Below are 18292 nucleotides of genomic sequence, written 5' to 3'. Positions count from 1 at the left end.
CGGCGGTTAGTTCGCAGCCGCGGGAGCGCAGTGGAACGCTCCCGGGAAGCGCAAGCACCGCGGCTCGCCTCCCGGACACCATTTCCCCCGAGGCTCCCCCGCCCCGGGGGCGCCCCGGCTCTGGGGCCAGCGGGGGCTCCGGCCGCTGCGGGAGACCGGCCCCGCCACGCGCCCCGCCCCGCGCCGGACGTTGCGGGCGCTCATTGGCTGCGGGCGGCCCCGTGAGCGGCGGCGAGGGAGGTGGGGGCGCGAGCTGCGGGCGGCCGTTAGCCGGCGTGAGGTGGCGGCCCGCGGCGAGGGGAGCGCTGGCGGGGCGCCTGCTGCTCGGGCACCGTCGGCATCCTCCGTGCGCCCTCCCGGTGACACGGGCCGCTCTCGGGAAGGCGCTTCGCCGCGGCGCTGGCGGCGAGAGGCTGTTAAAATAAATGCGTGTGTTTGCGGCAGAGCCCGGGGCGGCTGGAGCGCCCGCGGCGTCCCTGCCCTGGGCGGGCTCCCTGCCCTGCGGAGCGGCGGCGAGCCCCGCCGTGCCGGTGTGCTGCGCGGCCGCTGCCAAAGGGCTGTTATCTTAGGCGGTGAGCGAGGGTCGGGGCGGCCGCCCGCCTGCCCAGCGGGCAGAGCCGTGCCCGGGTTCGGAGGCGCCTGCCGGGGCCGGGTGGGCGCCGCCGGCAGGCAGGTTGCGTAGCCGGGGCCGGCACGGGGAACCCTGGCGGTGTATTGTTCTCCCCGAGAGATAACGTGATCTTGACCAGGCAAGAGCGAGGGGGCGGAGGGGCCGGGGGAGAGGAAAAAAAAAAAAAAAAAAAAAAGGAAGCGGCGGGAGGGGAGGGGGAAGGAGGATCCCGCGTCCTCGGAGGAAATTCTCAGGCCGGGAGGACGCACGCCTGGTGCACGGCAAGTCGGGACTGGCTCTCCTGGGAGTTCCCTCGGCGGGGAGGGGGAGGGGGAGCGGCGATCTCCGCCGGCGGGGAGAGGCTGCGGCTTCGCCCTCCGCAGCCCAGCCTCCTCCCTGCCCGGCTGCACGGCGCACCTCTCCCTCGGCCGCCCCGCACACGCACACGGGCGGGCAGCGCCCATCACCCCGCGGCCGGGCGCTGCCGGGCGCGCCCCGCTCGCTCCCCGCCGCCGCGCGGGGGGACCCGGTGACGTCACGGGCGGCGCGCTCCCCGCGCTCGCTCCGCGCTCGCCGCCCTGTAACTTCTGTTCTGGGAAGTGGTGCCAGGAATAGCCCGGCAGAGCTGCCTGCAGCGCGGAGCGCTCCCTCCCGCCGCGGCCAGGGCGGGCTGCGGCTCCCGGGCCTCCGCCTCTCCCCCGTGCCACACCAGCCCCTCCGCCACTGTCAGGGTGATGGTGATGATCCTTTCCAAAAAGAGGGAGAGAAATGACCTGCCTTAAGATAAATGCCTGAAACGGGCGCCCCTTGGCCGCTGGAATATCTCTGTCTTTATATATAAAGAAGCACCGCGAGCCACCTCACTCCAGGCAAGCCCTTAGCAAAGGCGCAACAAGAGCGCCCGGCGGGATCAGCAACAAGGGCACCGGGAGGGCTTCCCTCCTTCCTCCTCGGTGACTTTCCAGGTGAGCTGCAGCGGCTGCTGCGGGCAGCCCCCTCCTCCTTGCCCGCCGCTCGTCCCCTGTCACCGGCACCGGCAGACAGCCGCGCAGAGCCGGCGGCGGGGGGCACTCCGGCGGCGGGGTTCGGGTGCTGGGCGCCGCGGGGCTGGCTTTCGAGCCGCGGCGGAGAGGGCGCTTGCTGAGCGGGGGGTCTGACGCCGGCACTCCAAGTGCTGCCGGAGGAATTGGCAGAGCAGCCGCCGCCGGGAGCCCCCCGGCCCTGGGGTTGCAGGGGTAAATGGAGGGCAGGCGCGGGGGAGGGCGCCGGCGGGGCTGTAAAACCGCCGGACCGGTAAGTCACCTCTGTGGCGGCGGCTCTGGGCGCTAGCAGTCACCGTCCCCGGGGAACCACGGCCGGCGGCCCTTGCCCCGGTCCGGCCGGTGCCCTACGGAGCCGGCGCAGGAGGGGGCCGGGGCCGGGGACAGGCCTTTGTCGGTGACACGCCGTTAGGAAATGTGGGGAATACCCAGCTTGTAAGTGTATGCAGATGAGGAGCAGCCTGCCTTGCGTAATCCCCTCCTGTGGCGGGGAATGGGCATGGTCACCGCCGGGGAGAGGCGCCCGCGGGGGGGCCGCCCCGACGGGGCGCTCTCCGCGGCCTCCGGCGCCCTGCGGGGGGGGGCGCCCTGCGGGTGGGGGGGCACCCGGGGCCACCCGGTGCGGCGGCGGCGGGCGGGGCGCCGGGGGTGGCCGGGGGGGGAGTGGCTCCGGCTGCCGGCACGTCCCCGCGGGGGACGCCGGGGGTCGGCGGGCGCAGGGGGTGCGCGGGGAGAGCCGCCGCCGTGCCGGAGTGCGCGCGTGTGAGTGCGTGTGTGCGCGCTGCGCCGCGGTGACTGTTCCCTGAAGTGGGTGGGACGTTGGCCCGTTCCGGGAATGTTCCATGACGTGTAAACACCACAGGAAGGGGGTTAACGAGGGGCTCGGCCGGGGCCGCCGCCGGGGCCCTCCCTCTGCCCGCCGGCCGGCGGGGCTGCCGCGGGGGTGTCGGCGGGCGGGGGCTGGCGGGGGCACGGTTCCTTATGTAACGCGGGGTACGCGTGCGGTCGGCGGTGATTATGTAAGCGGCACGTCCGCGCCTGTCGCACAGGATACCTCACGCCGGCACCGCGCCGGGAGGCAGGCGGGGACGGCGCGCAGGGACGCTGCGTCCCCGCCGCTGCGGGGCCGGCGGCGCGGGGAGGGGAGGGGAAAGCCCCGGTTTAGCCCAGGTGATGCCCCGCACCTCCTCAGGCCGCCCCGGCCGGGGGCTGGCGGGCGGCACGGCCGTCCCATCTGTGTGAGGGAGCCCGAAGCGGAGGGGAAGGAGGTGATGTCGCTGCTCCAGGTGGTGCCCCGGAGAGCTCCGACCCGCGGGCGGGGAAGCCGGCAGGAGGCCCCGCCGCCTCAGCCCGCCTGGCCCGGGGGCTCGGCCGGCCGCCGGCCAACACGGCTTGTCTCCGCGGGCAGGCGGCCGGGGCTCGCCCCAGGACAACGATAAACGTCGTCCGAGCTTAATTTCCCAGAAAAGGAGTTCTGTTTTTCTTATTAGTTGGCAGTGATGGTCAAACGTAGAGGGTTTTTTTTTTTTTCCTTCGTGTGGTAACTGCAGAAATTAAAGGATTTTTTTACTACAATAATTCTTAAATACCCCTTTAAATTAAAGTAATAGAAATACTAATGAGTTTCAGCAAAAACATTTTGCTACATAATTTCCCTTCTCTCATTTTAAAATGAAGTCAACTTTAACATATAGCCTGCCTGGTTTTGTATGTAATTAAATAATATAGAAACCATGCCTACTTAGTCAAGGGTGTTACTTTTTTTTTTCTGCCCTAATATATCTAGACTGTGAATTATTATGAAAGTAAATCAAGTTTTTGGGGTGGCAAAAGCAAACTATTAATTGATAGGTCCGTGTTACTGTGTGGCATCTGTGCTTTTGAATGGTGCCTTCTGCACCGAGTTTGTGCAGCTCCTAGCACAAGTAGGCTGTGGTCATCAATAGGAGTTCTGGGGACATGGAGTAATTACAGTGATTACTAGATTGAAAGAACTACTCATCTAATAAGGTGCAGATTCAGTGGGCCCAGTTTTTAAATTCTGTTGTTGTGAATTGCCACTGACTACCAGAGGAATTTGCTCTTCAGGTTATGAGGACGCAGTGTAGAATCCCTAGTATTTTGATAGTGAAAATGATACGCAGACATGCTGAAAATTTGCATCTGTTTTTAAAGATAAAAGAGACTCTGCCTGTTAGGTTTGCAACACGTGGACGTATTTAGATAGATATCCTGGAACCTGGGGGTTGTATTTATTTACAGTTAGATGTTAAATCTTTCCTTATCCTTCCAGTCATGCGGTACTTCTGAAACTTCAGGTATGAATTATCTGAAACTTTCTTAATTTCTTTTTTGCTTTGCCTAATTTTTTGAAAAGAATTGTTAGTGTTGTAGATTAGGCTGAGAGGGTTTTTTTTCCATGAGAGTTTCAAAAAGTTACTGCTGTTATCTGTAAATACATTTAAGGTTACTGTGATTTTCGGCTTTGCAAAGGCAGCAGTGGTCTGGTACAAAGTCAGGATGTCATCACCCTTGTTGATAGAACAATCCAAATTTTTAGTGTTTTATAGGCTATTGTGTTAACATTATTTTCCAATGGCTATTTGGCATAGCAGACGTATGCATCCTGGCTGAGGTGGCATTTTAAAACATCACTGATATGGGTAAGAATAAAATTGAACAGCACTTGTCCTGAAGCACAAATGTAGGGGACTTTTAATTGTGTATCTAAGTCCAATTGTGTGGCAACAGTGCAGAGCGCTTCTTTACAAAGGCAGATTTTTAGATTCTCAAGTGACTAGATTGCCTCATATGAGAGATCTGTTTACAAACCTTCTTGTTACTATGAAGACAAAACAGAGAGCCATATGCATTCATGTGGTCCTTGCTGAATAATGGTACATGTGTCTGCTTGAGTGTTTGGCAGTATATCATGTGTAGTTTATGTGGTGGCACCCTACAAGGCCATTCTTTTTTGACTTTTAACCATTCCTAATACCATTGGCTGGACTCAGTTATATGAGTTAAACTTATGACACTGGTCTGCATGTTTGTAACTAAGCTGGAAGTTTTTAAAGCAGGAAGTTTATTATTGAGCACTTTGCCAAGCTTCTTTGTTTAGTCATTTATTTAGGTGCTTGCTTTTAAAAGAATGAAGGCGAATGGGATTTAAACAAAAGTGAAAGTAATGAGTACCATTTTGCATGTCCCTCTCCTCATGGTTTTTGAGTCATTAGCAGGGGCAATTATTAGTTTTGAAATTTAACTATGTTGGGTAAAGTAATGGGAATATAGGAGTTCTGTGCATGGCAGAAGTGGTTTACCCAGCAAAATACCCATCAAAGAGAAACATGCCAGCTATTCAAGAATATTACTGTAGAGTATACAAGTTATGTGACTTGTATTATGAAATATGGCAAGCTGTCTGTTACGAGATATGGCAAGCTGTCTTTCAAATTTGAGTATGGTGGGGCTTTGTAACAAGTTGTGGTCAATTATACTGATAGTTATCCATCCAGCTCTGTAAGCAGAGCTCAGCAAGTACTAGTTCTGTGTATTTCTCACTTGATTCTGCATAATAATTCCAGGTATTGTAAAATGCAAGAGCTGAGTACTAACTTTCTCTGCCTGTCTTAGGTCCTAACATAAATCAGGCCCTGCAGAAGTTGGTTCTTCATGTCAATGGCTTTCAGAAACAGTAAAGAAAGGAAAATGTTTTATCCGTCTTACCTCAGTCATTGAGAAGAGGTGAACCTGACAGTGCATGGTTTTAAATTATTGGTCCTTCTAGCAGGAGGAATGCATAATTATTGTTGGATCTGATGAGTTAAAGTCTTCAGCAAGATTTAATTACTAATACTCTTGGGAGCTCCACACAAGTGTTGAGTGCAGTGGCTGCATACCTTTGTTATTTGAAAAAAGTCTGATAAGTTATGAGGAAACTGCTTTAAAAATTCTTCTATTTAAAGAGGCAGGTTATTTTTCCTTAATGGATTTCTTAAACAGCATCTCTGAAGTAGTATGTTACAGATTAAAGTAACTATTTTTGAAGTTATTTAGTTTTCTCCTGTAATTTAAGGGCGGTGGGGTTTTTTTGTTTGTTTTGTTTTGTTTGTGGGTTTTGGGTTTTTTTTGTTTTTTTGTTTTTTTTCCCAATAGAAGGACCTATCTTAGCAGTTCCTGAAGAAGGGAAGAGACAGCAAGGCGAAGCATAAGCTAGATGGAAAATGGAGAATAGTGTTTTTCACATGTTTCAATCAGTAATTTTGGATGCTATATTTAATTAAAATAACACAGAATTATCACAGAAGAATGAAAGTTTCAAGCTGGCTATGCCATTTTAATAGGAAATAGCGGCTTTGTACAGTTTTGTTTCTCTTATTTTTCATAAGATGTTGCAACAACTGTTCTATTTTAGCAGGAAATACTAAAAAGCAGTTCATTTGGGCCATGTTTTTAATTCTCAAGTGAGATTAGGACTTGTAAAAGCACTATTCTGACAGCCTGAGAGCAAAAATCTGTTGTAAACAGAAGTATTAGAAGTTTTTCCATGATAATCAACTAGCGAGCCCCTACTTGGACCCTAAGAAATCATAAATTAAAGAGTATGTTAATCTCTGGAAAGATCTGATTTTGGAGTTTTTTTTACTGAAATAGCAAGTGGGAGGCATTCTGAACTTTTGTTCATAAATGAAACAATTGACTTTACCCTAGCCACTCATTTGTAGTAGGTTACCCCCAATAAGATTCGTCCACAGAATTCTTTCTCACAAAACTATGAGCATGGAAAAGGGGTGAGAGGGTATGGGTATGGGTAGGGGAAGCAATCTGATGCGGTGTTTCCAAATCCCCAATGTGAAATAATCAGAAGATATGCAACTTTGCCTGTCAAATTAAAAGTCTTGCCTTTGTTTTTTTTTTTAAATTGTGTTGTGATTAATTTCTCACAGTCATTAATATGGTCTAAACATAAGATGTTCTTCTTGCTCTGAGGCAGTTTTGTGGTTTCTGGGTGCTTATTTTCACTTGTCTTTCAGGCATATTTTGTACATCTGCAAAATGGTCACTGTTGTTCTCTGTGTGCCATGGTAATAGCAGTGAAGTGTGGACCACAACTGTTTATGGTCACAATGTTGCTTGTGTTTCTGTATTTCCTTGTTCTGCCTTGGGCATGCTGCTTTTACTGTTCCTTGAAACTGAATATTGCCTTTTACTTTTTTATAGATCTTACATATGAGTAAGCAACAACCTGTATGTGTTCTTTTTCTCCACTTTCTTGGGATGGAGGCCTCAGGGCGTACCTACCAAAAATGTACCACTTAGCTGGTAATATTCTTAAAGTAATACAGTGTACCAATATAGATGTAATTATCTGATATAAATTCCCTGGGTACATGGTTACACTGATATGACCAGTTTGTATAGTGATTATATACATTTTTCTGAGTTTGTTTATGCACGTTCTAGCTCTGTGAGTGTAGACTTGGTCTCAATAGAAAATTTCTTTCTAAAAATGACATAGATAAGTAATGTAATGATGTAGTTGGTAGTGGGTTTATGGCCACTTCATGCACACACGAGTTTATTTTATTGCACCTCAGTTTGTGTTTAACAGATGTTTTTTCCTTGCGATTGACAGTTCTGCCCTAATATACTTACAGACTCTGAAAAATGCAACTCTTAATATGCAAGAAATGTCAGTTTGCACAAAACAATCTGTAGAGAATACCCCTGTTCTTAAAAATTTAAGTTCACTTCATTGCAACTTAAGTAAATTGTAATAATCTGCTGCAGCTCTGGCTAAAATGTCTGATTTATGTAAGCTGCCAAAGGTGGGGCAGGGAAAGGATGTACAGTATTTTTTGAAAGGCATGCTTCAGTTGCTGTTGGTCATACAGGAGGAAGTCAAGGTGTGATTGTTACAAAAAGTTTCTTTTTTAGATAGTGGTTCATTGGAAATTCCATACGAAGGAAAGCAGTTAGGTGATTTGCACGTACAGTTTAATAGAAAAGTGAAAACTAGAGGAGCTGAAGGGAATTGAAATGGCATTGCCAGGTGACATTTTACGGGTAATGCAGTAAAGTAGGGTTTGACTCTCTTCATAAGAAAATGCTCATGAAAAAAAGCAGAAAACCCCCAGGTTATTTTTCACAATTTATAGTGAATTGTAGACTTTCTTACCTGCAGAGGTTAGTATCGTTGCCGGCCTGACTGGGCTAACTTAAACTTCCTTAAACCCTGGTGGTGCACCTGGAATTTTCTCTCCTGGGCTTGGTGGTAGGCCATCAGAGCTTGGGTGCACTTCTTATCAAGTGATTTATGAATAAGAAATAATACTGGATGTTTTCTGCTAAACAATTTTACAAGCTGAAAGAAATGTCCAATTACACGTTGTAGGACATGATATAATCTTGAGAATTTAGTAGAGCAGAATGCTTAATATTATTTAATGAGCAGTTTTCCTATAGAGTAATATCTGTGCTTAGTCAGAAAGGAGCTTTATGTTTAAAAAAATCTGACAGGACAGGAGCAGGATTATCAGAATTAGTCTTATTAGACTGTGGGGTTCTCCTGCATATTAGTTTTTTTTTTGTTTAAGATAAATGACCTAATCACTGTGTTTATGTGTTTTGTATTTGTGGTTTGCATTAAAACAAAACACATGTAGTATGTCAAGAAAGAATATCATAAAATAATAACTGGGATTACCCTTCCTTGACAACAAGGCATGACATCATTTAGTTAAAGCAAAAACTATTTAGTCTCTGTTGAATACTGACTTTGGTCTAAACTAAGTTGCTGGCATCTATTAAAGAGTCTTCATAGCTCAGCGTAGTTCATTTTGAATGTAGTCTGCTCACGAAAGTCCTAAAAGTGTGTGGAGTTTCATGTTCCTTGTCTTTCAAAGACAGCTAAAATAGTTCAGTTAGCTGGAAAATAGATCTTTATTTGCTCTAACTGTTGTCAATTTATGCGGGGTTTGAGAGTGATTTTATTTCTGTCAGTACACGCATTAGCAATGAAAAAGAGATGCTCTGGAGAGTAATGCAGGCCCCTGGATAACTGAGATCTGTGCACGCTGGCAGTGTGTGACTGAGACTTCTGTAACACCTGTGACCACTGACTCATCTTGAGATCTGAATTTCTGAAGCTATTCTGTTAACATTTGAGAGAACAGAGTACAGTTCATGGTCCTCTGTTACAATAGAGAGACTAATTTTGACTTTTTTTGCCATTGAAAATCAGTTATGTGTATGAACACATTTTCTGAAGCTGCTTATAAAAGGTTTTTCCCTGCATTTGTCTGAGGTAAAATAGTTCTTTAGTGAAAATGGTATTTATCTTTGACTGGACATTCATAGACTCCTACAACCAAATTCCCTATCCTGTTTAAGTCAATAAAAGTTTCTACACTTTTGTAGAGGTTGGATTTAACTATGAACTTTCAGACTGTAAAGTTGGACATCTTGATGCTGTGTGATATAATAGTCTATTTAGATCGCCAGGAGAGGTCGTGGTACTAGGCTCTTCGAGATTTTGCTTTAAAATCTCTGCAAAGCTATGTGAATATAATTACTTCCAACATTCTTAGTAAAATTGTGTCAAACAGAACTTGCAGCCTGTTGCATTATTTTGTGCCTACAGTATTAGCAGAATTCCTCTAAAAGTTAGTGGATATTTTCACAGCGTTGCATGGCTAGAATCTTTGTTTTCTTAAGACTTAAATAATGGATAAGTACATGTATTTAATTTTGTGAGGTACAGTCGAATTTCAGTACAGGCTTAGCAAGATGTTACTAATACCTCTGAAGACATTTGTGATAAGTGTAAGGGTAGGAGTCGTTTGTATAATATGCTTGAGTAGGAAATGATGTTAGCAAAATTATGTTAGTGATGTTAGCATGATAGTGAAACAAACTCACAGGAAGGTATTTGTTTTAGAGCTAGAGTGAGGCCAAAAACAGTGGTGCTGCCTCTGCAGTAGGTTGGTATAGTGGCAAAATGTTAGAATGGAGAGGGCAATAAAGTTGGTCTAGTAAGTTATCTGTCGTGTTTGATACGTGCTGTTACATATTGTTCACTTCTGTTTTAGGTTTTTAATCTCTGATTTACTTAATTACTAATTAAAAATACACAAATTGTACTCATCGTTGACCTAATTTATTGTAGTGGGTAATGTTAATTATTGGTGAAAAACTTCAGAATCAGTCATGCATTAGTAAAACTACTACATAATTTGGAGTAATTAGTAGGGCAGTTTTGAGTCAACTATGTTTTTGTAAAGGAGTGAAGTTATAAGTCGGAAATGATACACAGAGGTTCCCACAGCACGTTCCTTTCGTCTGGTTTGTTATTGACAGGACTTTGTTCTGTGAAACATCAGGAGACAAGAGGATAACAGATAGTACCATCATTTCCTCTACTTTGTTTTTAGCTCAGCTCATTATTAGCTGAAAACTGTTACCATATAGCTGTTCAGTGATTCTGTTAAATTAGTTAGTGATCTCTTTGAGGACAAAAATTCATCACTCTATGTTGCTGTTAGGAACAGACTTGGCAGAGAGATGAGAAAGTAGTACATAAGGAAATGGAAGCATATCAGATCCTCCAGAACTTCTCTTTTGGAGCAAGGACAAGGTACGCTTATACACCACCTTGGAAATGCTTATTTTGCTTCTGGGTTGTACAGATTTCAGCACCCAGAGTCGATAAACGTGAACCTTCCATGATGGCAGGTTCACCTGAACCTGTAAAAACTAAGTGTACAACAAGAACCACCTCTGCTTTAGTTTTGGTCTGTATCTTCTGCATGGTGTTTGATAGTGGTGTGTCTGGGGTCTTTGCTTGTTTTTCTGTAGTAATGATGAAGTAGATTTCAGTAGATATGCCCTGACTTTCCTTCCCTTGCTCCCTAGATCACCCTCTGCATGGCAGGAAAGAGAAAGACACATGGGCCGATGGAGTTCCTTTACGCACACCTCTCCAAAGCTTCAGTGCAGCATATTTTCCACAAGTGGAGTGACTATGAGAGAAACCTTTTAATTTTCTTTCTCTCTCACAGCCTTAGTAACTAGAGAAGAAAACAAGGATGCCCAATACACATTTTTGGATGTATGCTGGTTGAGAATGAGGCCTAGAGGGGAAGATAAGTAAGATGGGGAGGGGAGGTTCGAATATGACTGACGGTGAATTATAATTGCCTACAAGAAGTTATTTTTATCAGATCAAGTCTCTCTCTAACATCAAGTCCTCAACCTGAGGAATTTTAGTACTACAGCCTCTAAAATCCATGCCCAGTTGCAAGTCGTACAAGCACGTCTTGATGAGTAACTAAGATCCAGTAGAAGGCACCATCTTGGATTCTGTGGTAGCATCCTCTAATTTCTCTTGTTTGACATCTCCACAGATAATTTACACACAGAATACAATGCCTTCATATCTTGCTCAATGTTTGCAGGTATTTCTCTTTATGTTTGCTTATGCGCTGTTTTGATTTAATTTAGTTGCAGTATCATTTGATCCTGGTCAATAGTTCAACACACTTGACTAGCAAGCAGGGGAATAAATGAAACATTTTGACTAAGTCTTTCTCAGTCAAGTGGGTTGTCCAGCAAGCCAAGACTGTAATAAATAGACTTTGTGGCTATTTACAGACTCACGCACTAGAAAACAGAGTGCCATGCTTCCCAGTTTCATTACATAATTCAGACAGTATCACATCCAGATGATGGGATTACACTTGTGTTTTTATCTGAGCAAAAAATGCAGTTTTTTGGCTCCTGCTCTGATGTTTTCCCATAAAAATAAATAGCTTACACCAGAAAATTGAGGGGTTTTGTTATATTGCATGAAGAAATATTTAAGCATGCATGTCTAAGTGAATGCCTATACACTTATGTACATTTACGTGATCATAGCTTTTGCCTCCAGTCATGTCCTGTCTCATTCACAGTACAGTATACCTGGAATAACTTCTTGAGAGCTGGTGGTTCCAGGTCTGGCTTGTTTGTCACTGAGAGGAAGAGTTGTCCTAGATACAATGTAGGCTCAACTTCTGCTATTATTTAAATGTCAAAGAAAATATTTTAAATAAACAAACTCATTTGCATTATTTATGTGTGAATATTAGCATTTATTTCACAAGCATGTGTATAGATCCACATACACAGCCACACTTTGTTAAACACGTAAAAAAATCATCCTAGTTCTCGATGATGAACTGCTGTGGTTTCGCGTTGGTACAGTGGGTATCTGAATCTGCCCAGGAGATCTGTCGGAAGAGTTCTTCACTGTTCACTGGTACATTGCTGATATGATGATGCCAGCAGTCAGTAACTGAGCATGGCCAGTTTTATTGCCTGTGACTGATTTGGCCAAGGTTGTGTCCTGTTGGACCCTGAAGATGTTTGCCTACTAAGTTGAAACACTTTGAATTCTTTTTATGTCCTCTTGTTTCTGAAGGACGTAATTGTGTCACTCTTGGTTTAGACAGAAGGTTAAGGGATCATTTCTGAGGCCTTGTCATGGGTGGTTCATGACAGTCAACTTGTACGTGGTGCTTGTTAACCCTTACCCTTTTGGTAGGACACACCTTTCAGTGCCATGGTGGAACTAGTGGTGCCAGGTCTCATGGCTGTAGAAATGTGACCAGCAAGTCAATCCATGGACAGACTACCTGTGTAAATAGATTATGTAAATGAAAGATAGCATAAAAACCACTTGCATAAGGCCAACGCTTGTTGTATTGTTGCTTGACCTTCACTGTCTCTGGTGTCAAGCACAAAACCATCTTACCCTTATCTCACAGTTTTTTAATCAGTGCTCCAGAGCTGAGAAGATGACACCAAACTGCTCAGCACAGCTTGTGTTACCATGTGAACTGCCCTGTCTTTTGTGAATAAAATGAAAACTCTTATTTTGGATCAAACCCTGACTTCAATAAAAGTGCATAATGACAAGTTGTTAGTGATTCTTTTTTCATGAGACCAGGATTTTACCATCAGCTCTAGACTGGATTTGTACTGCTGAAATAGTGTTCCTTGTGACTGGCTCAGCCCATCGCTGGAAACCTCCAGCATGCGAGGTTTACTTTTCTTTGGATATAATGACACTAGGTGAGAATATTGGAGAAACTGTCTGCATGCAAACAGCCTCCAGATACTTGAGGCAGAGGAGATATAAAACAAAAGGCACTCTCACAGAAATGATTGTTACGTTGCCAGATGGTATAAGGTAATTTGGAAAGAAAGAGTGAAGATATATTATCTACCCCAGGTGTTTTCATTGTGATTTGAATATAGAATGTGTGAAGTCTTAGGTACAAGTGTTGGAACTGATGGTGGCTTAGAGCTGTGGTTTTAGGTGTTGGTTTTGGTTGGGTGGTGGTTTCATCTGAGAAAGAAACTTGCTGGGTTCCTGGGGGCATCTTAATTCCAGCAGAGTTTGTGAGCTTGGAGCCTTGACTGTGCCTTACCTGTACTGTATGCTGCTTTCCCCAGTGACACCGCTTTATCTGGGTTTGGAACTGCTTGTTAAGATATGAGAAACTTGCATTTCATTTCAGTTTGTTTATGTAATTTTTTCATTTTTTGGTTTTTTTAATGAGGTCTGATACCTTCTTGTGTCAAGCGGTACAATTTCAGAGTTTTTTTTTTTTATTCAGCATAAAGATACAAGAAAACAATATTTACAAGAGGCCTGCAGAGTTTTACTGTGTTTTGTTTTGGCATAACCTGCCTGTCCTATGTATCTAGTCCTCCATCTGAAGCCCAGTAACACTGTACTGAAGTGTGTTGTCACTGATAACTGGGTTTTTCTTTTCACTTTCCCATTTTTAGATGTAATTTTGAAATACTTTTGCATCTGATGGGTTGATGAGGTTGTTTTTTTGTTTTCGTTAGTTTGTTTGATTTTTTTAGTACTACAAACAAAAAAGGAAGAGGAAAAAGCTCAGATCAACCAAAGATTATGACATGATTTTAGAATGCATAACCTTGGGCAAAAAGGGCCAGTTATTGGAGTAATTCTTGAGTAACCTAATTGTTTGATAAGGATCCTTGCTTGTTTAAGTTCTTGTTGGTTGTTGGAAACAATCCATTTCTAAATTTGTGCCTTACTGCATACCCTGAGGTATGTGTACAACCCACTGTAATTGCACAGTTTATTATTTTATTAATGAGAGCTATGATAATGTGTTTGCTCATGAATTCCCTCCAGTCCAGGTATGGCCTTCTAATTGCCCAGGGTTCTGCGATTCCATCATTTGTTCTGGGGATGGTGATGGAGAGCAAAAGCAAAGCCTTCATAAGTACAGTTTAAAGAACTTAGACCTTGCCCTAAAGCCTGTATTTGGTGTGATATTACAAGCAAATACTGGAAAGGTAGGATACATTTTTAACACACGCACGTAATGAATAATAATAGAAGCGGCAGAAGTAAATTCTTACTACATAATCCTGAGTACCCGAGACTTTGCCAGCTGGAAGGAGAGGCCCGTGCATCTTAATTGGCCTTCCTAACCATAACAGAGCACCCCTCAGTGCTTCTTTGATCCGGGTCTCTCCTGCCTGCTTCTCTGCCCGAGCGGCTGGAAGACTCGCACTTCACTTGCTGCAAGGCACACAACAGTGAGCAAGCATCTGGCATCCAACAGGAGCTCCTGTTTTTAGTGAGCCTCGGGGGTACCAGGCATACCAGGATGCCCATTCCCATGTTCCGGAAACTATTTCTGTGTGCAGATAGGAGATCCATAGCACAAGAGCAGGGAGCAGCAACAGCGGAGGTGTGGTCTGTGGAAAAGTCGGGGAAATCCAGTTTACTGTGTCTGTAACTCTGGAGACAGAGCTTTCCCGTCAAAAGCCATGGCGCAACAACCACAACCTCAAACAACCAGCACTTGCTCCTCAGTGCTGCCCGGCTTTACAGGGACACTGTGAACCCGTGACCCTGGGCTTGCAGAATCTGGGCAGCTCTCTGAGGACGTTGGGGAAATGGTTCTCTGTGGCTTCCGAAACTGCTCATTACAGTGCCTGGCTCTTCCACAAGGGCTTTTCGTAGCTGTAGCCCCTGTGGCTTGCTGCAGCATGGTTTTCTGGTGGAACAGATGGTATATTACGTAGAAACTTTATTTTTGTATCACTGATTTTTATTTATTTATTTCACTGCTTGTCTTCCTTTTTTTTTTTTTTAAAAAGTGGGTATATAGCATAAGTGCAGAATGTGGAATCAGTATTGGATTTGCCCTTGATATATTAATCTTTGTGTATGTGTGCAGTATTTTACACCAAGTAGTGTGTACTTTCTGAAGTTTTAGTGAGCAAATTTTATTTATTTGGATTGAAATTAGTTCAAAATACTGTAAGGCAAAAAAGCCTGTGAAAAGAGATCTTTGAAAGGAAAAGTAAATGTCTTCTTAAACAAGCTTTGTACTCACTGGAGTACAGTTTCATTTTTAAGTCAGTAGATGTGTTTTCTGTATCTAATCTTTGTTTTTTTAATTGATATCATCTGGTCAATTTGAGTGAAGATGCTATTCCCATAAGAAAAATATTTATTCTGAATATTATTGTTGCCTAGGATCTTGTTGAATTCATGAGATACAGAAGCAATCAAATTGATTTAATATTTTTAACATTTTTATAGTGTGTTCTCATTGTTTCCATGAAAGCAATTTCAATAAATATTTTACCATTTGCTTTTGGTTTCTTGAAATTAGGTTACCTATTGCTGGAAACTGCAGGTTCTTAAACATGGGTTTCAGATTGACTTTGTCTTGATTAGACATTTGAAATAAAATATAAATACTTGAGCAAGCCCCAAAATAAGGACTTGCCTTTTCCCCCGATGAGCTTCCGGGACTTAATGTGTTTTCCCCAAAGAATCTCGGTAAGTCGTTACTCACAGAATATAGTTACAGTCACAGGGCTTTGGTTCCACTTAGCCCAATCACTTTCATATATTCTTACATATATATTATTTTTTACATATACATTCATAGATACACGAGCGTATGTATGTACATATATATGTACATACATACACACACTTCTCACACTGTATGTCAATAGAAACTCGCACATGCCTGCAATGTATGAGATTATTCTATTTGAAATTTAAGGTTTATGAAATTTCCATCCTAAACCAGATCCTTACCACATAATCCCAGTAGTGTTTTTTTCTTTGCAATGTCGTATTTTTCCAGTAGCTTCTGAATGGGATTCTGTGCGTCCTGGTGTCTGGAGACCCCCTGAAGAATATGGGGGCAAAGACCAGCTCTGGTGGCAGACTCCTCCTGGGGCGGAAGGGACGGCATGGGGCAGCCCAGTGCGGTGGATGAGAAGACAAATAATGGGGAATGTTTCAGGGATTTCTGATTGCTGCCACTTCAGTGCAGGTTGGATCCTGTCCTTCAGCGGCGGGCAGTCTCTCATGCTGCATCCCATGTACTGCTGGATCTAGGCTGGGTACCAGGTTCATAGTGAAAAACAAGCCCCCTCACTTATGTTTTCTACCACATATATTTTAAAGGTAAATAATTACCTCCTATCAGGTGTTCGGCAGCTTGGACCTTCTCATCTTTATTTACTTGGCTTTCCTCATAAAAGTGGCACACGATGTTTTAATTATGTGTTTATAGGGTTGCTTGAGAGAATTCCCTTAGTGATGAGAGAGTTCAACAAAAAATCTCAATGTAATGTTTTTTCCACTTGCACTTCTCAAATGTTCCTTCAAATGGAAGTGAAAAAATTATAAAAAACCTTGTCCGTAGTTTAAGTTTCCAAGTGATACAATATAGTGGCTTTATTCTAAGTATTACACAGATGGATTGTAAAGGGGAAAAGTATAAGTGTGGGAATCTGTAAAAGTGTTAAATATTTTGTAGGTAGCCAACTTTGTTTAAGAGTTGTTTTCCATATGCATCTGTACTTACTGCAACCAATTTCTATTCTGGAGTGGAAAAATGTGTTTTCATCAGCATACCAAGGGCACTGACAGTGAAGCCAGTTCACAGTTTCCATCTGTCTCTTTACTTCAAGTTTCGAACTTCAAATGAAAAAAACCAACATAACAAGTACAGCTCTTTTAAAAATATTAGGGTCATATTTGGATGCAAAGTATACTGCAGAGAAAAGCACTTCCTCACCTCAAACCATGGTAGAATACCATAAATGGTTTAATACCATTCTTCAACTAACAGAACAGTAAAATGTAGTTACCCGAAGATTAACTCTCAGGATGTGGATGGGTGTGCGAAAACGCTGCTGTTCTTATTACATACTCTGCTCTTCAGCAGCCACTATTGCAACAGGCAGGCACAGGGGTGTGATAAATGCCTGTTGTGATTCCTTGTGCTGGTGCCAAATTTTTGCACAGCCTTGCCTGGAGCTGCTGTTGTGCCACGCAGCAATTGTCTCGGTATGGTCAAAAGTACAAATTGTGGGTGCGTTTCTTTCATTCTCAGATATGGGGCTAAAAATAGTTCACCAAACTTATCCTGAGTAAGCATAGTACTTTATAGTCAGATTTGAGAAAATCAAATGTCTCCCTTATATGTTGTTTAGGATGCTGTATGCAGTGGAAGTGTTCTTGCAGTACTTGGAAGGTTTTGTCCCCTTTTTCCCCCTCGGGAGAATGTCACTACTTAAACTCATCGTTGCGTATGACATGGGCCAGATTCTGATCCAGCATGCACATTTTTAAGGGTCAGATTCTAATCACTTTACTCGGATTGAACCAATCCAATCTGTCTTTGCTAAAGTTAATGCTTCTTTGATTCAATGCAGAATTAAAATCAGATTTTCTTCCTCAGATTGTGTATTGTGTACTGCAAATCATTGTCAACACCAAAGACTCATTTGTCTGCTTTTTTTCTATTGAAAAGAGTCCTGATGATTAGTATCACACTGAGAACCTTCAGGATTTAGTCGTCAAGCTAATGTCAGGACAAGAAGCAGTAGAGGTTTCTTCATGCAAACTGGGCAGTGAATCTTCAAGATAAGCTGTACTTGAAAAATTTACCTCTAAAAGAAAAGTTAGAAAACAACCAAACTAGCTCATATCCTTGTAGAATAATATGTCTATAAATTAATTAATTAATTAATTAATTCCCCACAGCACCCCATAGCTCCTCTACTGCCCCATAGACCCACAGCACTGCCCCACAGCACCCCATAGCTCCTCCACTCTGCCCCATAGATCCAAAACACTGCTCCACAGCACCCCATAGCTCCTCCACTCTGCCCCATTAAAAAGATAATATTTGGCCTTCTTTTGGTAAAATGAGCAGTTTTGGTAAGCCAGTGGCATTGCATATGTCCCACAAAAGATATGATTTCTTATGACCCCAAGACACACACTTGTGGTTCCCTAGTTTCCCATCTAATACTCTGAACTGCTAGGGCCAAAAGGCTGGCTTCAGTTCCTGGTGTGACCACAGGGCGATTATTGCAGAAAAATGGCAAAAATACTCCGCTTCAGCTAGTGGTGGTAGTATGAGATGAAAATCCGGAAAAGCATTTTCCAAACTCTGTGTAACCTTTTTCGTTGAAGTTTGTTGAATTAAGTGCCTCTACTCGAAAATCACCTTCTATTAAGTGAGGCACTGTTGCCCAATCTGTCTCATTTGGTGTACAGAGGAAAAAT

General features: G+C 44.3%; 1 protein-coding gene across 2 annotated transcripts in view; it reads left to right on the top strand.

The window, feature by feature from the left end:
* The first annotated feature begins 1205 nt into the window (after positions 1 to 1205).
* Positions 1206 to 18292, top strand: part of HIVEP2 (HIVEP zinc finger 2) — a 139326-nt gene continuing 122239 nt past the window's right edge. For both annotated transcript variants that reach the window (XM_065630738.1, XM_065630739.1), the window contains exon 1: positions 1206 to 1575. The gene's annotated coding sequence lies outside the window, so the exon portion shown is untranslated. The remainder of the gene's footprint in view (positions 1576 to 18292) is intronic.

Source organism: Caloenas nicobarica, chromosome 3, assembly GCF_036013445.1.
Source record: "Caloenas nicobarica isolate bCalNic1 chromosome 3, bCalNic1.hap1, whole genome shotgun sequence".
Lineage (NCBI taxonomy): Eukaryota > Metazoa > Chordata > Aves > Columbiformes > Columbidae > Caloenas > Caloenas nicobarica.
The sequence above is the reverse complement of the archived record's forward strand: the minus strand, read 5'-3'. Positions and strand labels throughout refer to the sequence as shown.